The sequence below is a fragment of the Ovis canadensis genome, chromosome 13, assembly GCF_042477335.2.
Source record: "Ovis canadensis isolate MfBH-ARS-UI-01 breed Bighorn chromosome 13, ARS-UI_OviCan_v2, whole genome shotgun sequence".
Taxonomy (NCBI): Eukaryota; Metazoa; Chordata; class Mammalia; order Artiodactyla; family Bovidae; genus Ovis; species Ovis canadensis.
Genome location: NC_091257.1, coordinates 8,411,966 through 8,435,308, shown reverse-complemented (window position 1 = coordinate 8,435,308; position 23,343 = coordinate 8,411,966).

Here is a 23,343-nt window from a genome sequence, read left to right as displayed (position 1 = left end):
ACGTGGGGTCCCGCACACATCCAGGGGAGCCCCGTTTCCGCCTCCTAGCTCGAGATGAGGGATCCTTTCCCTGTTTCGTAGGGAAAGAATTCCCGGCATTCCCGTCGCATCTCAAGAGGAGGCGCTCTCCACAGGATAGGCGAGAGGAACTCCAGGGTCGTGCCACCATTCCAAGAGTCCCCCAGATGTGTCAGTCCATTCCAGAGGAACCTGTTTTCCCTGCACTGCCTTGACGTTCAAGCCGAGGATCGACTCCCACCACGTGTGCACGTGGGACAGCCCTGTGGGAAAGCCTCGTGGGAAAGCCTCGTGGGAAAGACTCGAGGGAAAACCATAGATCCTTTGATCCACGCGGCGGACTGCGTGACACTGCTGCTACCGCTCTGGAGGAAAGCGCAAGTGCATGCCCGCATTCGAGACGAGGCCTGACTCCCCTGGGGAGACTCCAGAAGTACCCCAAGATCCATGTCAGCACTGGAGAGGAATGCTCAGGTTCCGGCCCCGACTCCACACAAGGTCTTAGGCCCCGGCATCGACGGGAGAGGAATCCCGAGAGGCCCCCGAGGAACTCGCATGGGGACTGGCCTTTCCTGAGGCCACCAGAGCGGGTCCCTGAGGTCCCCGTCGTAAGTCGAGAGCACCTGCCGCAACTCGAGAAAATCCAGGAGGTTTTGCCCTCCAGGCGAGATGAGGCCCATTTCCGCTGAGGCTTCTCGAGGCTAATCACGTCTAACCACTGAAACTTCCAAAGGGTCCTTCACACCCTTGCTGCAACTCAAGAAGTTCCCCGACATACCCGTCTCCACTCGAGAGGAAGCACGTGGGGTCCCGCACACATCCAGGGGAGCCCCGTTTCCGCCTCCTAGCTCGAGATGAGGGATCCTTTCCCTGTTTCGTAGGGAAAGAATTCCCGACGTTCCCGTCGCATCTCAAGGGGAGGTGCTCTCCACAGGAAAGGCGAGAGGAACTCCAGGGTCGTGCCACCATTCCAAGAGTCCCCCAGATGTGTCAGTCCATTCCAGAGGAACGTGTTTTCCCTGCATTACCTTGACGTTCAAGCCGAGGATCGAGTCCCACCACGTGTGCACGTGGGACAGCCCTGTGGAAAGCCTCGTGGGAAAGCCTCGTGGGAAAGACTCGAGGGAAAACCATAGATCCTTTGATCCACGCGGCGGACTGCGTGACACTGCTGCTACCGCTCTGGAGGAAAGCGCAAGTGCATGCCCGTATTCGAGACGAGGACTGACTCCCCTGGGGAGACTCCAGAAGTACCCCAAGATCCATGTCAGCACTGGAGAGGAATCCTCAGGTTCCGGCCCCGACTCCACACAAGGTCTTAGGCCCCTCATCGACGGGAGAGGAATCCCGAGAGGCCCCCGAGGAACTCGCATGGGGACTGGCCTTTCCTGAGGCCACCAGAGCGGGTCCCTGAGGTCCCCATCGTAAGTCGAGAGCACCTGCCGCAACTCGAGAACATCCAGGAGGATTTGCCCTCCAGGCGAGATGAGGCCCATTTCCGCTGAGGCTTCTCGAGGCTAATCATATCTAACCACTGGAACTTCCAAAGGGTCCTTCACACCCTTGCTGCAACTCAAGCAGTTCCGCGACATACCCGTCTCCACTCGAGAGGAACACGTGGGGTCCCGCACACATCCAGGGGAGCCCCGTTTCCGCCTCCTAGCTCGAGATGAGGGATCCTTTCCCTGTTTCGTAGGGAAAGAATTCCCGGCGTTCCCGTCGCAACTCAAGAGGGGGCGCTCTCCACAGGAAAGGCGAGAGGAACTCCAGGGTCGGGGCACCATTCCAAGAGACCCCCAGATGTGTCAGTCCATTCCAGAGGAACCAGTTTTCCCTGCACTGCCTTGACGTTCAAGCCGAGGATCGACCCCCACCACGTGTGCACGTGGCACAGCCCTGTGGGAAAGCCTCGTGGGAAAGCCTCGTGGGAAAGACTCGGGGGAAAACCATAGATCCTTTGATCCACGCGGCGGACTGCGTGACACTGCTGCTACCGCTCTGGAGGAAAGCGCAAGTGCATGCCCGCATTCGAGACGAGGACTGACTCCCCTGGGGAGACTCCAGAAGTACCCCAAGATCCATGTCAGCACTGGAGAGGAATCCTCAGGTTGCGGCCCCGACTCCACACAAGGTCTTAGGCCCCGGCATCGACGGGAGAGGAATCCCGAGAGGCCCCCGAGGAACTCGCATGGGGACTGGCCTTTCCTGAGGCCACCAGAGCGGGTCCCTGACGTCCCCGTCGTAAGTCAAGAGCACCTGCCGCAACTCGAGAAAATCCAGGAGGTTTTGCCCTCCAGGCAAGATGAGGCCCATTTCCGCTGAGGCTTCTCGAGGCCAATCACATCTAACCACTGGAACTTCCAAAGGGTCCTTCACACCCTTGCTGCAACTCAAGAAGTTCCCCGACATACCCGTCTGCACTCGAGAGGAAGCACGTGCGGTCCCGCAAACATCCAGGGGAGCCCCATTTCCGCCTCCTAGCTCGAGATGAGGGATCCTTTCCCTTTTTCGTAGGGAACGAATTCCCGGCGTTCCCGTCGCATCTCAAGAGGAGGCGCTCTCCACAGGAAAGGCGAGAGGAACTCCAGGGTCATGCCACCATTCCAAGAGTCCCCCAGATGTGTCAGTCCATTCCAGAGGAACGTGTTTTCCCTGCACTACCTTGACGTTCAAGCCGAGGATCGAGTCCCACCACGTGTGCACGTGGGACAGCCCTGTGGAAAGCCTCGTGGGAAAGCCTCGTGGGAAAGACTCGAGGGAAAACCATAGATCCTTTGATCCACGCGGCGGACTGCGGACACTGCTGCTACCGCTCTGGAGGAAAGCGCAAGTGCATGCCCGCATTCGAGACGAGGACTGACTCCCCTGGGGAGACTCCTGAAGTACCCCAAGATACATGTCAGAACTGGAGAGGAATCCTCAGGTTCCGGCCCCAACTCCACACAAGGTCTTAGGCACCGGCATCGAAGGGAGAGGAATCCCGAGAGGCCCCCGAGGAACTCGCATGGGGACTGGCCTTTCCTGAGGTCACCAGAGCGGGTCCCTGAGGTCCCCGTCGTACGTCGAGAGCACATGCCGCAACTCGAGAAAATCCAGGAGGTTTTGCCCTCCAGGCGAGATGAGGCCCATTTCCGCTGAGGCTTCTCGAGGCTAATCACATCTAACCACTGTAACTTCCAAAGGGTCCTTCACACCCTTGCTGCAACTCTAGAAGTTCCCCGACATACCCGTCTCCACTCAAGAGGAAGCACGAGGGTCCCTCACACATCCAGGGGAGCCCCGTTTCCGCCTCCTAGCTCGAGATGAGGGATCCTTTCCCTGTTTCGTAGGGAAAGAATTCCCGGCGTTACCGTCGCATCTCAAGAGGAGGCGCTCCCACAGAAAAGGCGAGAGGAACTCCAGGGTCGTGCGACCATTCCAAGAGACCCCTGATGTGTCTGTCAATTGCAGAGGAACCTGTTTTCCCTGCACTGCCTTGATGTTCAAGCCGAGGATCGACTCCCACCACGTGTGCTCGTGGGACAGCCCTGTAGGAAAGCCTCGTGGGAAAGCCTCGTGGGAAAGACTCGAGGGAAAACCATAGATCCTTTGATCCACGCGGCGGACTGCGTGACACTGCTGCTACCGCTCTGGAGGAAAGCGCAAGTGCATGCCCGCATTCGAGACGAGGACTGACTCCCCTGGGGAGACTCCAGAAGTACCCCAAGATCCATGTCAGTACTGGAGAGGAATCCTCAGGTTCCGGCCCCGACTCCACACAAGGTCTTAGACCCCGGCATCGACGGGAGAGGAATCCCGAGAGGCCCCCGAGGAACTCGCATGGGGACTGGCCTTTCCTGAGGCCACCAGAGCGGGTCCCTGAGGTCCCCGTCGTAAGTCGAGAGCACCTGCTGCAACTCTAGAAAATCCAGGAGGTTTTGCCCTCCAGGCGAGATGAGGCCCATTTCCGCTGAGGCTTCTCGAGGCTAATCACGTCTAACCACTGGAACTTCCAAAGGGTCCTTCACACCCTTGCTGCAACTCAAGAAGTTCCCCGACATACCCGTCTCCACTCGAGAGGAAGCACGTGGTGTCCCGCACACATCCAGGGGAGCCCCGTTTCCGCCTCCTAGCTCGAGATGAGGGATCCTTTCCCTGTTTCGTAGGGAAAGAATTCCCGGCGTTCCCGTCGCATCTCAAGAGGAGGCGCTCTCCACAGGAAAGGCGAGAGGAACTCCAGGGTCGTGCCACCATTCCAAGAGTCCCCCAGATGTGTCAGTCCATTCCAGAGGAACCTGTTTTCCCTGCACTGCCTTGACGTTCAAGCCGAGGATCGACTCCCACCACGTGTGCACGTGGGACAGCCCTATGTGAAAGCCTCGTGGGAAAGCCTCGTGGGAAAGACTCGAGGGAAAACCATAGATCCTTTGATCCACGCGGCGGACTGCGTGACACTGCTGCTACCGCTCTGGAGGAAAGCACAAGTGCATGCCCGCATTCGAGACGAGGACTGACTCCCCTGGGGAGACTCCAGAAGTACCCCAAGATCCATGTCAGCACTGGAGAGGAATCCTCAGGTTCCGGCCCCGACTCCACACAAGGTCTTAGGCCCCGGCATCGACGGGAGAGGAATCCCGAGAGGCCCCCGAGGAATTCGCATGGGGACTGGCCTTTCCTGAGGCCACCAGAGCGGGTCCCTGAGGTCCCCGTCGTAAGTCGAGAGCACCTGCCGCAACTCGAGAAAATCCAGGAGGTTTTGCTCTCCAGGCGAGATGAGGCCCATTTCCGCTGAGGCTTCTCGAGGCTAATCACGTCTAACCACTGGAACTTCCAAAGGGTCCTTCACACCCTTGCTGCAACTGAAGCAGATCCGCGACATACCCGTCTCCACTCGAGAGGAAGCACGTGGGGTCCCGCACACATCCAGGGGAGCCCCGTTTCCGCCTCCTAGCTCGAGATGAGGGATCCTTTCCCTGTTTCGTAGGGAAAGAATTCCCGGCGTTCACGTCGCATCTCAAGAGGAGGCGCTCTCCACAGGAAAGGCGAGAGGAACTCCAGGGTCGTGCCACCATTCCAAGAGTCCCCCAGATGTGTCAGTCCATTCCAGAGGAACCTGTTTTCCCTGCACTGCCTTGACGTTCAAGCCGAGGATCCACTCCCACCACGTGTGCACGTGGGACAGCCCTGTGGAAAGCCTCGTGGGAAAGCCTCGTGGGAAAGACTCGAGGGAAAACCATAGATCCTTTGATCCACGCGGCGGACTGCGTGACACTGCTGCTACCGCTCTGGAGGAAAGCGCAAGTGCATGCCCGCATTCGAGACGAGGACTGACTCCCCTGGGGAGACTCCAGAAGTACCCCAAGATCCATGTCAGCACTGGAGAGGAATCCTCAGTTCCCGGCCCCGACTCCACACAAGGTCTTAGGACCCGGCATCGACGGGAGAGGAATCCCGAGAGGCCCCCGAGGATCTCGCATGGGGACGGGCCTTTCCTGAGGCCACCAGAGCGGGTCCCTGAGGTCCCCGTCGTAAGTCGAGAGCACCTGCTGCAACTCGAGAAAATCCAGGAGGTTTTGCCCTCCAGGCGAGATGAGGCCCATTTCCGCTGTGGTTTCTCGAGGCGAATCACGTCTAAGCACTGGAACTTCCAAAGGGTCCTTCACACCCTTGCTGCAACTCAAGAAGTTCCCCGACATACCCGTCTCCACTCGAGAGGAAGCACGTGGGGTCCCGCACACATCCAGGGGAGCCCCGTTTCCGCCTCCTAGCTCGAGATGAGGGATCGTTTCCCTGTTTCGTAGGGAAAGAATTCCCGGCGTTCCCGTCGCATCTCAAGAGGAGGCGCTCTCCACAGGAAAGGCGAGAGGAACTCCAGGGTCGTGCCACCATTCCAAGAGTCCCCCAGATGTGTCAGTCCATTCCAGAGGAACCTGTTTTCCCTGCACTGCCTTGACGTTCAAGCCAAGGATCCACTCCCACCACGTGTGCACGTGGGACAGCCCTATGTGAAAGCCTCGTGGGAAAGCCTCGTGGGAAAGACTCGAGGGAAAACCATAGATCCTTTGATCCACGCGGCGGACTGCGTGACACTACTGCTACCGCTCTGGAGGAAAGCGCAAGTGCATGCCCGCATTCGAGACGAGGACTGACTCCCCTGGGGAGACTCCAGAAGTACCCCAAGATCCATGTCAGCACTGGAGAGGAATCCTCAGGTTCCGGCCCCGACTCCACACAAGGTCTTAGGCCCCGGCATCGACGGGAGAGGAATCTCGAGAGGCCCCCGAGGAACTCGCATGGGGACTGGCCTTTCCTGAGGCCACCAGAGCGGGTCCCTGAGGTCCCCGTCGTAAGTCGAGAGCACCTGCCGCAACTCGAGAAAATCCAGGAGGTTTTGCCCTCCAGGCGAGATGAGGCCCATTTCCGCTGAGGCTTCTCGAGGCCAATCACGTCTAACCACTGGAACTTCCAAAGGGTCCTTCACACCCTTGCTGCAACTCAAGAAGTTCTCCGACATACCCGTCTCCACTCGAGAGGAAGCACGTGGGGTCCCGCACACATCCAGGGGAGCCCCATTTCCGCCTCCTAGCTAGAGATGAGGGATCGTTTCCCTGTTTCGTAGGGAAAGAATTCCCGGCGTTCCCGTCGCATCTCAAGAGGAGGCGCTCTCCACAGGAAAGGCGAGAGGAACTCCAGGGTCGTGCCACCATTCCAAGAGTCCCCCAGATGTGTCAGTCCATTCCAGAGGAACCTGTTTTCCCTGCACTGCCTTGACGTTCAAGCCGAGGATCGACTCCCACCACGTGTGCACGTGGGACAGCCCTGTGGGAAAGCCTCGTGGGAAAGCCTCGTGGGAAAGACTCGAGGGAAAACCATAGATCCTTTGATCCACGCGGCGGACTGCGTGACACTGCTGCTACCGCTCTGGAGGAAAGCGCAAGTGCATGCCCGCATTCGAGACGAGGACTGACTCCCCTGGGGAGACTCCAGAAGTACCCCAAGATCCATGTCAGCACTGGAGAGGAATCCTCAGGTTCCGGCCCCGACTCCACACAAGGTCTTATGCCCCTCATCGACGGGAGAGGAATCCCGAGAGGCCCCCGAGGAACTCGCATGGGGACTGGCCTTTCCTGAGGCCACCAGAGCGGGTCCCTGAGGTCCCCCCGTAAGTCGGGAGCACTTGCCGCAACTCGAGAACATCCAGGAGGATTTGCCCTCCAGGCGAGATGAGGCCCATTTCCGCTGAGGCTTCTCGAGGCTAATCATATCTAACCACTGGAATTTCCAAAGGGTCCTTCACACCCTTGCTGCAACTCAAGCAGTTCCGCGACATACCCGTCTCCAATCGAGAGGAAGCGCGTGGGGTCCCGCACACATCCAGGGGAGCCCCGTTTCCGCCTCCTAGCTCGAGATGAGGGATCCTTTCCCTGTTTCGTAGGGAAAGAATTCCCGGCGTTCCCGTCGCAACTCAAGAGGTGGCGCACTCCACAGGAAAGGCGAGAGGAACTCCAGGGTCGGGGCACCATTCCAAGAGACCCCCAGATGTGTCAGTCCATTCCAGAGGAACCAGTTTTCCCTGCACTGCCTTGACGTTCAAGCCGAGGATGGACTCCCACCACGTGTGCACGTGGGACAGCCCTGTGGGAAAGCCTCCTGGGAAAGCCTCGTGGGAAAGACTCGAGGGAAAACCATAGATCCTTTGATCCACGCGGCGGACTGCGTGACACTGCTGCTACCGCTCTGGAGGAAAGCGCAAGTGCATGCCCGCATTCGAGACGAGGACTGACTCCCCTGGGGAGACTCCAGAAGTACCCCAAGATCCATGTCAGCACTGGAGAGGAATCCTCAGGTTGCGGCCCCGACTCCACACAAGGTCTTAGGCCCCGGCATCGACGGGAGAGGAATCCCGAGAGGCCCCCGAGGAACTCGCATGGGGACTGGCCTTTCCTGAGGCCACCAGAGAGGGTCCCTGAGGTCCCCATCGTAAGTCGAGAGCACCTGCCGCAACTCGAGAAAATCCAGGAGGTTTTGCCCTCCAGGCGAGATGAGGCCCATTTCCGCAGAGGCTTCTCGAGCCTAATCACGTCTAACCAATGGAACTTCCAAAGGGTCCTTCACACCCTTGCTGCAACTCAAGAAGATCCCCGACATACCCGTCTCCACTCGAGAGGAAGCACGTGGGGTCCCGCACACATCCAGGGGAGCCCCGTTTCCGCCTCCTAGTTCGAGATGAGGGATCCTTTCCCTGTTTCGTAGGGAAAGAATTCCCGGCGTTCCCGTCGCATCTCAAGAGGAGGCGCTCTCCACAGGAAAGGCGAGAGGAACTCCAGGGTCGTGCCACCATTCCAAGAGTCCCCCAGATGTGTCAGTCCATTCCAGAGGAACCTGTTTTCCCTGCACTGCCTTGACGTTCAAGCCGAGGATCGACTCCCACCACGTGTGCACGTGGGACAGCCCTGTGGGAAAACCTCGTGGGAAAGCCTCGTGGGAAAGACTCGAGGGAAAACCATAGATCCTTTGATCCACGCGGCGGACTGCGTGACACTGCTGCTACCGCTCTGGAGGAAAGCGCAAGTGCATGCCCGCATTCGAGACGAGGACTGACTCCCCTGGGGAGACTCCAGAAGTACCCCAAGATCCATGTCAGCACTGAAGAGGAATCCTCAGGTTCCGGCCCCGACTCCACACAAGGTCTTAGGCCCCGGCATCGACGGGAGAGGAATCCCGAGAGGCCCCCGAGGAACTCGCATGGGGACTGGCCTTTCCTGAGGCCACCAGAGCGTGTCCCTGAGGTCCCCGTCGTAAGTCGAGAGCACCTGCCGCAACTCGAGAAAATCCAGGAGGATTTGCCCTCCAGGCGAGATGAGGCCCATTTCCGCTGAGGCTTCTCGAGGCTAATCATATCTAACCACTGAAACTTCCAAAGGGTCCTTCACACCCTTGCTGCAACTCAAGCAGTTCCGCGACATACCCGTCTCCACTCGAGAGGAAGCACGTGGGGTCCCCCACACATCCAGGGGAGCCCCGTTTCCGCCTCCTAGCTCGAGATGAGGGATCCTTTCCCTGTTTCGTAGGGAAAGAATTCCCGGCGTTCCCGTCGCAACTCAAGAGGTGGCGCTCTCCACAGGAAAGGCGAGAGGAACTCCAGGGTCGGGGCACCATTCCAAGAGACCCCCAGATGTGTCAGTCCATTCCAGAGTAACCTGTTTTCCCTGCACTGCCTTGACGTTCAAGCCGAGGATCGACTCCCACCACGTGTGCACGTGGGACAGCCCTGTGGGAAAGCCTCGTGGGAAAGTCTCGTGGGAAAGACTCGAGGGAAAACCATAGATCCTTTGATCCACGCGGCGGACTGCGTGACACTGCTGCTACCGCTCTGGAGGAAAGCGCAAGTGCATGCCCGCATTCGAGACGAGGACTGACTCCCCTGGGGAGACTCCAGAAGTACCCCAAGACCCATGTCAGCACTGGAGAGGAATCCTCAGGTTCCGACCCCGACTCCACACAAGGTCTTAGGCCCCGACATCGACGTGAGAGGTATCCCGAGAGGCCCCTGAGGAAGTCGCATGGGGACTGGCCTTTCCTGAGGCCACCAGAGCGGGTCCCTGAGGTCCCCGTCGTAAGTCGAGAGCACCTGCCGCAACTCGAGAAAATCCAGGAGGTTTTGCCCTCCAGGCGAGATGAGGCCCATTTCCGCTGAGGCTTATAGAGGCTAATCACATATAACCACTGTAACTTCCAAAGGGTCCTTCACACCCTTGCTGCAACTCAAGCAGTTCCGCGACATACCCGTCTCCACTCGAGAGGAAGCACGTGGGGTCCCGCACACATCCAGGTGAGCCCCGTTTCCGCCTCCTAGCTCGAGATGAGGGATCCTTTCCCTGTTTCATAGGGAAAGAATTCCCGGCGTTCCCGTGGCAACTCAAGAGGAGGCGCTCTCCACAGGAAAGGCGAGAGGAACTCCAGGCTCATGCCACCATTCCAAGAGTCCCCCAGATGTGTCAGTCCATTCCAGAGGAACCTGTTTTCCCTGCACTGCCTTGACGTTCAAGCCGAGGATCGACTCCCACCACGTGTGCACGTGGGACAGCCCTGTGGGAAAGCGTCGTGGGAAAGCCTCGTGGGAAAGACTCGAGGGAAAACGATAGATCCTTTGATCCAGGCGGCGGACTGCGTGACACTGCTGCTACTGCTCTGGAGGATAGCGCAAGTGCATGCCCGCATTCCAGACGAGGACTGACTCCCCTGGGGAGACTCCAGAAGTACCCCAAGACCCATGTCAGCACTGGAGAGGAATCCTCAGGTTCCGGCCCCGAGTCCACACAAGGTCTTAGGCCCCGACATCGACGTGAGAGGTATCCCGAGAGGCCCCTGAGGAAGTCGCATGGGGACTGGCCTTTCCTGAGGCCACCAGAGCGGGTCCCTGAGGTCCCCGTCGTAAGTCGAGAGCACCTGCCGCAACTCGAGAAAATCCAGGAGGTTTTGCCCTCCAGGCGAGATGAGGCCCATTTCCGCTGAGGCTTATCGAGGCTAATCACATATAACCACTGTAACTTCCAAAGGGTCCTTCACACCCTTGCTGCAACTCAAGCAGTTCCGCGACATACCCGTATCCACTCGAGAGGAAGCACGTGGGGTCCCGCACACATCCAGGTGAGCCCCGTTTCCGCCTCCTAGCTCGAGATGAGGGATCCTTTCCCTGTTTCATAGGGAAAGAATTCTGGCGTTCCCGTCGCATCTCAAGAGGAGGCGCTCTCCACAGGAAAGGCGAGAAGAACTCCAGGGTCGTGACACCATTCCAAGAGTCCCGCAGATGTGTCAGTCCATTCCAGAGGAACCTGTTTTCCCTGCACTGCCTTGACGTTCAAGCCTAGGATCGACTTCCACCACGTGTGCACGTGGGACAGCCCTGTGGGAAAGCCTCGGGGGAAAGCCGCGTGGGAAAGACTCGAGGGAAAAACATAGATCCTTTGATCCACGCGGCGGACTGCGTGACACTGCTGCTACCGCTCTGGAGGAAAGCGCAAGTGCATGCCCGCATTCGAGACGAGGACTGACTCCCCTGGGGAGACTCCAGAAGTACCCCAAGATCCATGTCAGCACTGGAGAGGAATCCTCAGGTTACGACCCCGACTCCACACAATGTCTTAGGCCCCTCATCGACGGGAGAGGAATCCCGAGAGGCCCCCGAGGAACTCGCATGGGGACTGGCCTTTCCTGAGGCCACCAGAGCGGGTCCCTGAGGTCCCCATCGTAAGTCGAGAGCACCTGCCGCAACTCGAGAACATCCAGGAGGATTTGCCCTCCAGGCGAGATGAGGCCCATTTCCGCTGAGGCTTCTCGAGGCTAATCATATCTAACCACTGGAACTTCCAAAGGGTCCTTCACACCCTTGCTGCAACTCAAGCAGTTCCGCGACATACCCGTCTCCACTCGAGAGGAACACGTGGGGTCCCGCACACATCCAGGGGAGCCTCGTTTCCGCCTCCTAGCTTGAGATGAGGGATCCTTTCCCTGTTTCGTAGGGAAAGAATTCCCGGCGTTCCCGTCGCAACTCAAGAGGTGGCGCTCTCCACAGGAAAGGCGAGAGGAACTCCAGGGTCGGGGCACCATTCCAAGAGACCCCCAGATGTGTCAGTCCATTCCAGAGGAACCAGTTTTCCCTGCACTGCCTTGACGTTCAAGCCGAGGATCGACTCCCACCACGTGTGCACGTGGGACAGCCCTGTGGGAAAGCCTCGTGGGAAAGCCTCGTGGGAAAGACTCGGGGGAAAACCATAGATCCTTTGATCCACGCGGCGGACTGCGTGACACTGCTGCTACCGCTCTGGAGGAAAGCGCAAGTGCATGCCCGCATTCGAGACGAGGACTGACTCCCCTGGGGAGACTCCAGAAGTACCCCAAGATCCATGTCAGCACTGGAGAGGAATCCTCAGGTTCCGGCCCCGACTCCACACAAGGTCTTCGGCGCCGGCATCGACGGGAGAGGAATCCCGAGAGGCCCCCGAGGAACTCGCATGGGGACTGGCCTTTCCTGAGGCCACCAGATAGGGTCCCTGAGGTCCCCATCATAAGTCGAGAGCACCTGCCGCAACTCGAGAAAATCCAGGAGGTTTTGCCCTCCAGGCGAGATGAGGCCCATTTCCGCTGAGGGTTCTCGAGGCTAATCACGTCTAACCACTGGAACTTCCAAAGGGTCCTTCACACCCTTGCTGCAACTCAAGAAGTTCCCCGACATACCCGTCTCCACTCGAGAGGAAGCACGTGGGGTCCCGCACACATCCAGGGGAGCCCCGTTTCCGCCTCCTAGCTCGAGATGAGGGATCCTTTCCCTGTTTCGTAGGGAAAGAATTCCCGGCGTTCCCGTCGCATCTCAAGAGGAGGCGCTCTCAACAGGAAAGGCGAGAGGAACTCCAGGGTCGTGCCACCATTCCAAGAGTCCCCCAGATGTGTCAGTCCATTCCAGAGGAACCTGTTTTCCCTGCACTGCCTTGACGTTCAAGCCGAGGATCGACTCCCACCACGTGTGCACGTGGGACAGCCCTGTGGGAAAACCTCGTGGGAAAGCCTCGTGGGAAAGACTCGAGGGAAAACCATAGATCCTTTGATCCACGCGGCGGACTGCGTGACACTGCTGCTACCGCTCTGGAGGAAAGCGCAAGTGCATGCCCGCATTCGAGACGAGGACTGACTCCCCTGGGGAGACTCCAGAAGTACCACAAGATCCATGTCAGCACTGAAGAGGAATCCTCAGGTTCCGGCCCCGACTCCACACAAGGTCTTAGGCCCCGGCATCGACGGGAGAGGAATCCCGAGAGGCCCCCGAGGAACTCGCATGGGGACTGGCCTTTCCTGAGGCCACCAGAGCGGGTCCCTGAGGTCCCCGTCGTAAGTCGAGAGCACCTGCCGCAACTCGAGAAAACCCAGGAGGTTTTGCCCTCCAGGCGAGATGAGGCCCATTTCCGATGAGGCTTCTCGAGGCCAATCACATCTAACCACTGAAAAATCCAAAGGGTCCTTCACACCCTTGCTGCAACTCAAGAAGTTCCCCAACATACCCGTCTCCACTCGAGAGGAAGCACGTGGGGTCCCGCACACATCCACGGGAGCCCCGTTTCCGCCTCCTAGCTCGAGATGAGGGATCCTTTCCCTGTTTCATAGGGAAAGAATTCCGGCGTTCCCGTCGCATCTCAAGAGGAGGCGCTCTCCACAGGAAAGGCGAGAAGAACTCCAGGGTCTTGACACCATTCCAAGAGTCCCGCAGATGTGTCAGTCCATTCCAGAGGAACCTGTTTTCCCTGCACTGCCTTGACGTTCAAGCCGAGGATCGACTCCCACCACGTGTGCACGTGGGACAGACCTGTGGGAAAGCCTCGTGGGAAAGCCTCGTGGGAAAGACTCGAGGGAAAACCATAGATCCTTTGATCCACGCGGCGGACTGCGTGACACTGCTGCTACCGCTCTGGAGGAAAGCGCAAGTGCATGCCGGCATTCGAGACGAGGACTGACTCCCCTGGGGAGACTCCAGAAGTACCCCAAGATCCATGTCAGCACTGGAGAGGAATCCTCAGGTTCCGGCCCCGACTCCACACAAGGTCTTCGGCGCCGGCATCGACGGGAGAGGAATCCCGAGAGGCCCCCGAGGTACTCGCCTGGGGACTGGCATTTCCTGAGGCCACCAGAGCGGGTCCCTGAGGTCCCCGTCGTAAGTCGAGAGCACCTGCCACAACTCGAGAAAATCCAGGAAGTTTTGCCCTCCAGGCGAGATGAGGCCCATTTCCGCTGAGGCTTCTCGAGGCTAATCACGTCTAACCACTGGAACTTCCAAAGGGTCCTTCACACCCTTGCTGCAACTCAAGAAGTTCCCCGACATACCCGTCTCCACTCGAGAGGAAGCACGTGGGGTCCCGCACACATCCAGGGGAGCCCCGTTTCCGCCTCCTAGCTCGAGATGAGGGATCCTTTCCCTGTTTCGTAGGGAAAGAATTCCCGGCGTTCCCGTCGCATCTCAAGAGGAGGCGCTCTCCACAGGAAAGGCGAGAGGAACTCCAGGGTCGTGACACCATTCCAAGAGTCCCCCAGATGTGTCAGTCCTTTCCAGAGGAACCTGTTTTCCCTGCACTGCCTTGACGTTCAAGCCGAGGATCGACTCCCACCACGTGTGCACGTGGGACAGCCCTGTGGGAAAGCCTCGTGGGAAAGCCTCGTGGGAAAGACTCGAGGGAAAACCATAGATCCTTTGATCCACGCGGCGGACTGCGTGACACTGCTGCTACCGCTCTGGAGGAAAGCGCAAGTGCATGCCCGCATTCGAGACGAGGACTGACTCCCCTGGGGAGACTCCAGAAGTACCCCAAGATCCATGTCAGCACTGGAGAGGAATCCTCAGGTTCCGGCCCCGACTCCACACAAGGTCTTAGGCCCCTCATCGACGGGAGAGGAATCCCGAGAGGCCCCCGAGGAACTCGCATGGGGACTGGCCTTTCCTGAGGCCACCAGAGCGGGTCCCTGAGGTCCCCGTCGTAAGTCGAGAGCACCTACCGCAACTCGAGAAAATCCAGGAGGTTTTGCCCTCCAGGAGAGATGAGGCCCATTTCCGCTGAGGCTTCTCGAGGCCAATCACATCTAAACACTGGAACTTCCAAAGGGTCCTTCACACCCTTGCTGCAACTCAAGAAGTTCCCCGACATACCCGTCTCCACTCGAGAGGAAGCACGTGGGGTCCCGCAAACATCCAGGGGAGCCCCATTTCCGCCTCCTAGCTCGAGATGAGGGATCCTTTCCCTGTTTCATAGGGAACGAATTCCCGGCGTTCCCGTCGCATCTCAAGAGGAGGCGCTCTCTACAGGAAAGCGAGAGGAACTCCAGGGTCATGCCACCATTCCAAGAGTCCCCCAGATGTGTCAGTCCATTCCAGAGGAACCTGTTTTCCCTGCACTACCTTGACGTTCAAGCCGAGGATCGAGTCCCACCACGTGTGCACGTGGGACAGCCCTGTGGAAAGCCTCGTGGGAAAGCCTCGTGGGAAAGACTCGAGGGAAAACCATAGATCCTTTGATCCACGCGGCGGACTGCGTGACACTGCTGCTACCGCTCTGGAGGGAACCGCAAGTGCATGCCCGCATTCGAGACGAGGACTGACTCCCCTGGGGAGACTCCAGAAGTACCCCAAGATCCATGTCAGCACTGGAGAGGAATCCTCAGGTTCCGGCCCCGACTCCACACAAGGTCTTAGGCCCCGGCATCGAAGGGAGAGGAATCCAGAGAGGCCCCCGAGGAACTCGCATGGGGACTGGCCTTTCCTGAGGTCACCAGAGCGGGTCCCTGAGGTCCCCGTCGTAAGTCGAGAGCACATGCCGCAACTCGAGAAAATCCAGGAGGTTTTGCCCTCCAGGCGAGATGAGGCCCATTTCCGCTGAGGCTTCTCGAGGCCAATCACGTCTAACCACTGGAACTTCCAAAGGGTCCTTCACACCCTTGCTGCAACTCAAGAAGTTCCCCGACATACCCGTCTCCACTCGAGAGGAAGCACGTGGGGTCCCGCACACATCCAGGGGAGCCCCGTTTCCGCCTCCTAGCTCGAGATGAGGGATCCTTTCCCTGTTTCGTAGGGAAAGAATTCCCGGCGTTCCCGTCGCATCTCAAGAGGAGGCGCTCTCCACAGGAAAGGCGAGAGGAACTCCAGGGTCGTGCCACCATTCCAAGAGTCCCCCAGATGTGTCAGTCCATTCCAGAGGAACCTGTTTTCCCTGCACTGCCTTGACGTTCAAGCCGAGGATCGACTCCCACCACGTGTGCACGTGGGACAGCCCTGTGGGAAAGCCTCGTGGGAAAGCCTCGTGGGAAAGACTCGAGGGAAAACCATAGATCCTTTGATCCACGCGGTGGACTGAGTGACACTGCTGCTACCGCTCTGGAGGAAAGCGCAAGTGCATGCCCGCATTCGACACGAGGACTGACTCCCCTGGGGAGACTCCAGAAGTACCCCAAGATCCATGTCAGCACTGGAGAGGAATCCTCAGGTTCCGGCCCCGACTCCACACAAGGTCTTAGGCCCCGGCATCGACGGGAGAGGAATCCCGAGAGGCCCCCGAGGAACTCGCATGGGGACTGGCCTTTCCTGAGGCCACCAGAGCGGGTCCCTGAGGTCACCGTCGTAAGTCGAGAGCACCTGCCGCAACTCGAGAAAATCCAGGAAGTTTTGCCCTCCAGGCGAGATGGGGCCCATTTCCGCTGAGGCTTCTCGAGGCTAATCACATCTAACCGCTGGAACTTCCAAAGGGTCCTTCACACCCTTGCTGCAACTCAAGAAGTTCCCCGACACACCCGTCTCCACTCGAGAGGAAGCACGTGGGGTCCCGCACACATCTAGGGGAGCCCCGTTTCCGCCTCCTAGCTCGAGATGAGGGATCCTTTCCCTGTTTTGTAGGGAAAGAATTCCCGGCGTTCCCGTCGCATCTCAAGAGGAGGCGCTCTCCACAGGAAAGGAGAGAGGAACTCCAGGGTCGTGCCACCATTCCAAGAGTCCCCCAGATGTGTCAGTCCATTCCAGAGGAACCTGTTTTCCCTGCACTGCCTTGACGTTCAAGCCGAGGATCGACTCCCACCACGTGTGCACGTGGGACAGCCCTGTGGGAAAGCCTCGTGGGAAAGACTCGAGGGAAAACCATAGATCCTTTGATCCACGCGGCGGACTGCGTGACACTGCTGCTACCGCTCTGGAGGAAAGCGCAAGTGCATGCCCGCATTCGAGACGAGGACTGACTCCCCTGGGGAGACTCCAGAAGTACCCCAAGATCCATGTCAGCACTGGAGAGGAATCCTCAGGTTCCGGCCCCGACTCCACACAAGGTCTTAGGCCCCGGGATCGACTGGAGAGGAATCCCGAGAGGCCCCCGAGGAACTCGCATGGGGACTGGCCTTTCCTGAGGCCACCAGAGCGGGTCCCTGAGGTCCCCGTCGTAAGTCGAGAGCACCTGCCGCAACTCGAGAAAATCCAGGAGGTTTTGCCCTCCAGGCGAGATGAGGCCCATTTCCGCTGAGGCTTCTCGAGGCCAATCACGTCTAACCACTGGAACTTCCAAAGGGTCCTTCACACCCTTGCTGCAACTCAAGAAGTTCCCCGACATACCTGTCTCCACTCGAGAGGAAGCACGTGGGGTCCCGCACACATCCAGGGGAGCCCCATTTCCGCCTCCTAGCTCGAGATGAGGGATCCTTTCCCTGTTTCGTAGGGAGAGAATCCCGGCGTTCACGTCGCATCTCAAGAGGAGGCGCTCTCCACAGGAAAGGCGAGAGGAACTCCAGGGTCGTGCCACCATTCCAAGAGTCCCCCCGATGTGTCAGTCCATTGCAGAGGAACCTGTTTTCCCTGCACTGCCTTGACGTTCAAGCCGAGGATCGACTCCCACCACGTGTGCACGTGGGACAGCCCTGTGGGAAAGCCTCGTGGGAAAGCCTCGTGGGAAAGACTCGAGGGAAAACCATAGATCCTTTGATCCACGCGGCGGACTGCGTGACACTGCTGCAACCGCTCTGGAGGAAAGCGCAAGTGCATGCCCGCATTAGAGACGAGGACTGACTCCCCTGGGGAGACTCCAGAAGTACCCCAAGATCCATGTCAGCACTGGAGAGGAATCCTCAGGTTCCTGCCCCGACTCCACACAAGGTCTTAGGCCCCTCATCGACGGGAGAGGAATCCCGAGAGGCCCCCGAGGAACTCGCATGGGGACTGGCCTTTCCTGAGGCCACCAGAGCGGGTCCCTGAGGTTCCCCCGTAAGTCGGGAGCACTTGCCGCAACTCGAGAACATCCAGGAGGATTTGCCCTCCAGGCGAGATGAGGCCCATTTCCGCTGAGGCTTCTCGAGGCTAATCATATCTAACCACTGGAATTTCCAAAGGGTCCTTCACACCCTTGCTGCAACTCAAGCAGTTCCGCGACATACCCGTCTCCAATCGAGAGGAAGCACGTGGGGTCCCGCACACATCCAGGGGAGCCCCGTTTCCGCCTCCTAGCTCGAGATGAGGGATCCTTTCCCTGTTTCGTAGGGAAAGAATTCCCGGCGTTCCCGTCGCAACTCAAGAGGTGGCGCACTCCGCAGGAAAGGCGAGAGGAACTCCAGGGTCGGGGCACCATTCCAAGAGACCCCCAGATGTGTCAGTCCATTCCAGAGGAACCAGTTTTCCCTGCACTGCCTTGACGTTCAAGCCGAGGATGGACTCCCACCACGTGTGCACGTGGGACAGCCCTGTGGGAAAGCCTCCTGGGAAAGCCTCGTGGGAAAGACTCGAGGGAAAACCATACATCCTTTGATCCACGCGGCGGACTGCGTGACACTGCTGCTACCGCTCTGGAGGAAAGCGCAAGTGCATGCCCGCATTCGAGACGAGGACTGACTCCCCTGGGGAGACTCCAGAAGTACCCCAAGATCCATGTCAGCACTGGAGAGGAATCCTCAGGTTGCGGCCCCGACTCCACACAAGGTCTTAGGCCCCGGCATCGACGGGAGAGGAATCCCGAGAGGCCCCCGAGGAACTCGCATGGGGACTGGCCTTTCCTGAGGCCACCAGAGAGGGTCCCTGAGGTCCCCATCATAAGTCGAGAGCACCTGCCGCAACTCGAGAAAATCCAGGAGGTTTTGCCCTCCAGGCGAGATGAGGCCCATTTCCGCAGAGGCTTCTCGAGCCTAATCACGTCTAACCACTGGAACTTCCAAAGGGTCCTTCACACCCTTGCTGCAACTCAAGAAGATCCCCGACATACCCGTCTCCACTCGAGAGGAAGCACGTGGGGTCCCGCACACATCCAGGGGAGCCCCGTTTCCGCCTCCTAGTTCGAGATGAGGGATCCTTTCCCTGTTTCGTAGGGAAAGAATTCCCGGCGTTCCCGTCGCATCTCAAGAGGAGGCGCTCTCCACAGGAAAGGCGAGAGGAACTCCAGGGTCGTGCCACCATTCCAAGAGTCCCCCAGATGTGTCAGTCCATTCCAGAGGAACCTGTTTTCCCTGCACTGCCTTGACGTTCAAGCCGAGGATCGACTCCCACCACGTGTGCACGTGGGACAGCCCTGTGGGAAAACCTCGTGGGAAAGCCTCGTGGGAAAGACTCGAGGGAAAACCATAGATCCTTTGATCCACGCGGCGGACTGCGTGACACTGCTGCTACCGCTCTGGAGGAAAGCGCAAGTGCATGCCCGCATTCGAGACGAGGACTGACTCCCCTGGGGAGACTCCAGAAGTACCCCAAGATCCATGTCAGCACTGAAGAGGAATCCTCAGGTTCCGGCCCCGACTCCACACAAGGTCTTAGGCCCCGGCATCGACGGGAGAGGAATCCCGAGAGGCCCCCGAGGAACTCGCATGGGGACTGGCCTTTCCTGAGGCCACCAGAGCGTGTCCCTGAGGTCCCCGTCGTAAGTCGAGAGCACCTGCCGCAACTCGAGAAAATCCAGGAGGATTTGCCCTCCAGGCGAGATGAGGCCCATTTCCGCTGAGGCTTCTCGAGGCTAATCATATCTAACCACTGAAACTTCCAAAGGGTCCTTCACACCCTTGCTGCAACTCAAGCAGTTCCGCGACATACCCGTCTCCACTCGAGAGGAAGCACGTGGGGTCCCCCACACATCCAGGGGAGCCCCGTTTCCGCCTCCTAGCTCGAGATGAGGGATCCTTTCCCTGTTTCGTAGGGAAAGAATTCCCGGCGTTCCCGTCGCAACTCAAGAGGTGGCGCTCTCCACAGGAAAGGCGAGAGGAACTCCAGGGTCGGGGCACCATTCCAAGAGACCCCCAGATGTGTCAGTCCATTCCAGAGTAACCTGTTTTCCCTGCACTGCCTTGACGTTCAAGCCGAGGATCGACTCCCACCACGTGTGCACGTGGGACAGCCCTGTGGGAAAGCCTCGTGGGAAAGTCTCGTGGGAAAGACTCGAGGGAAAACCATAGATCCTTTGATCCACGCGGCGGACTGCGTGACACTGCTGCTACCGCTCTGGAGGAAAGCGCAAGTGCATGCCCGCATTCGAGACGAGGACTGACTCCCCTGGGGAGACTCCAGAAGTACCCCAAGACCCATGTCAGCACTGGAGAGGAATCCTCAGGTTCCGACCCCGACTCCACACAAGGTCTTAGGCCCCGACATCGACGTGAGAGGTATCCCGAGAGGCCCCTGAGGAAGTCGCATGGGGACTGGCCTTTCCTGAGGCCACCAGAGCGGGTCCCTGAGGTCCCCGTCGTAAGTCGAGAGCACCTGCCGCAACTCGAGAAAATCCAGGAGGTTTTGCCCTCCAGGCGAGATGAGGCCCATTTCCGCTGAGGCTTATAGAGGCTAATCACATATAACCACTGTAACTTCCAAAGGGTCCTTCACACCCTTGCTGCAACTCAAGCAGTTCCGCGACATACCCGTCTCCACTCGAGAGGAAGCACGTGGGGTCCCGCACACATCCAGGTGAGCCCCGTTTCCGCCTCCTAGCTCGAGATGAGGGATCCTTTCCCTGTTTCATAGGGAAAGAATTCCGGCGTTCCCGTCGCAACTCAAGAGGAGGCGCTCTCCACAGGAAAGGCGAGAGGAACTCCAGGCTCATGCCACCATTCCAAGAGTCCCCCAGATGTGTCAGTCCATTCCAGAGGAACCTGTTTTCCCTGCACTGCCTTGACGTTCAAGCCGAGGATCGACTCCCACCACGTGTGCACGTGGGACAGCCCTGTGGGAAAGCGTCGTGGGAAAGCCTCGTGGGAAAGACTCGAGGGAAAACGATAGATCCTTTGATCCAGGCGGCGGACTGCGTGACACTGCTGCTACTGCTCTGGAGGATAGCGCAAGTGCATGCCCGCATTCCAGACGAGGACTGACTCCCCTGGGGAGACTCCAGAAGTACCCCAATACCCATGTCAGCACTGGAGAGGAATCCTCAGGTTCCGGCCCCGAGTCCACACAAGGTCTTATGCCCCGACATCGACGTGAGAGGTATCCCGAGAGGCCCCTGAGGAAGTCGCATGGGGACTGGCCTTTCCTGAGGCCACCAGAGCGGGTCCCTGAGGTCCCCGTCGTAAGTCGAGAGCACCTGCCGCAACTCGAGAAAATCCAGGAGGTTTTGCCCTCCAGGCGTGATGAGGCCCATTTCCGCTGAGGCTTATCGAGGCTAATCACATATAACCACTGTAACTTCCAAAGGGTCCTTCACACCCTTGCTGCAACTCAAGAAGTTCCCCGACATACCCGTCTCCACTCGAGAGGAAGCACGTGGGGTCCCGCACACATCCAGGGGAGCCCCGTTTCCGCCTCCTAGCTCGAGATGAGGGATCCTTTCCCTGTTTCATAGGGAAAGAATTCCGGCGTTCCCGTCGCAACTCAAGAGGAGGCGCTCTCCACAGGAAAGGCGAGAGGAACTCCAGGCTCATGCCACCATTCCAAGAGTCCCCCAGATGTGTCAGTCCATTCCAGAGGAACCTGTTTTCCCTGCACTGCCTTGACGTTCAAGCCGAGGATCGACTCCCACCACGTGTGCACGTGGGACAGCCCTGTGGGAAAGCGTCGTGGGAAAGCCTCGTGGGAAAGACTCGAGGGAAAACGATAGATCCTTTGATCCAGGCGGCGGACTGCGTGACACTGCTGCTACTGCTCTGGAGGATAGCGCAAGTGCATGCCCGCATTCCAGACGAGGACTGACTCCCCTGGGGAGACTCCAGAAGTACCCCAAGACCCATGTCAGCACTGGAGAGGAATCCTTAGGTTCCGGCCCCGAGTCCACACAAGGTCTTAGGCCCCGACATCGACGTGAGAGGTATCCCGAGAGGCCCCTGAGGAAGTCGCATGGGGACTGGCCTTTCCTGAGGCCACCAGAGCGGGTCCCTGAGGTCCCCGTCGTAAGTCGAGAGCACCTGCCGCAACTCGAGAAAATCCAGTAGGTTTTGCCCTCCAGGCGAGATGAGGCCCATTTCCGCTGAGGCTTATCGAGGCTAATCACATATAACCACTGTAACTTCCAAAGGGTCCTTCACACCCTTGCTGCAACTCAAGCAGTTCCGCGACATACCCGTCTCCACTCGAGAGGAAGCACGTGGGGTCCCGCACACATCCAGGTGAGCCCCGTTTCCGCCTCCTAGCTCGAGATGAGGGATCCTTTCCCTGTTTCATAGGGAAAGAATTCTGGCGTTCCCGTCGCATCTCAAGAGGAGGCGCTCTCCACAGGAAAGGCGAGAAGAACTCCAGGGTCGTGACACCATTCCAAGAGTCCTGCAGATGTGTCAGTCCATTCCAGAGGAACCTGTTTTCCCTGCACTGCCTTGACGTTCAAGCCTAGGATAGACTTCCACCACGTGTGCACGTGGGACAGCCCTGTGGGAAAGCCTCGTGGGAAAGCCTCGTGGGAAAGACTCGAGGGAAAAACATAGATCCTTTGATCCACGCGGCGGACTGCGTGACACTGCTGCTACCGCTCTGGAGGAAAGCGCAAGTGCATGCCCGCATTCGAGACGAGGACTGACTCCCCTGGGGAGACTCCAGAAGTACCCCAAGATCCATGTCAGCACTGGAGAGGAATCCTCAGGTTACGACCCCGACTCCACACAATGTCTTAGGCCCCTCATCGACGGGAGAGGAATCCCGAGAGGCCCCCGAGGAACTCGCATGGGGACTGGCCTTTCCTGAGGCCACCAGAGCGGGTCCCTGAGGTCCCCATCGTAAGTCGAGAGCACCTGCCGCAACTCGAGAACATCCAGGAGGATTTGCCCTCCAGGCGAGATGAGGCCCATTTCCGCTGAGGCTTCTCGAGGCTAATCATATCTAACCACTGGAACTTCCAAAGGGTCCTTCACACCCTTGCTGCAACTCAAGCAGTTCCGCGACATACCCGTCTCCACTCGAGAGGAACACGTGGGGTCCCGCACACATCCAGGGGAGCCTCGTTTCCGCCTCCTAGCTTGAGATGAGGGATCCTTTCCCTGTTTCGTAGGGAAAGAATTCCCGGCGTTCCCGTCGCAACTCAAGAGGTGGCGCTCTCCACAGGAAAGGCGAGAGGAACTCCAGGGTCGGGGCACCATTCCAAGAGACCCCCAGATGTGTCAGTCCATTCCAGAGGAACCAGTTTTCCCTGCACTGCCTTGACGTTCAAGCCGAGGATCGACTCCCACCACGTGTGCACGTGGGACAGCCCTGTGGGAAAGCCTCGTGGGAAAGCCTCGTGGGAAAGACTCGGGGGAAAACCATAGATCCTTTGATCCACGCGGCGGACTGCGTGACACTGCTGCTACCGCTCTGGAGGAAAGCGCAAGTGCATGCCCGCATTCGAGACGAGGACTGACTCCCCTGGGGAGACTCCAGAAGTACCCCAAGATCCATGTCAGCACTGG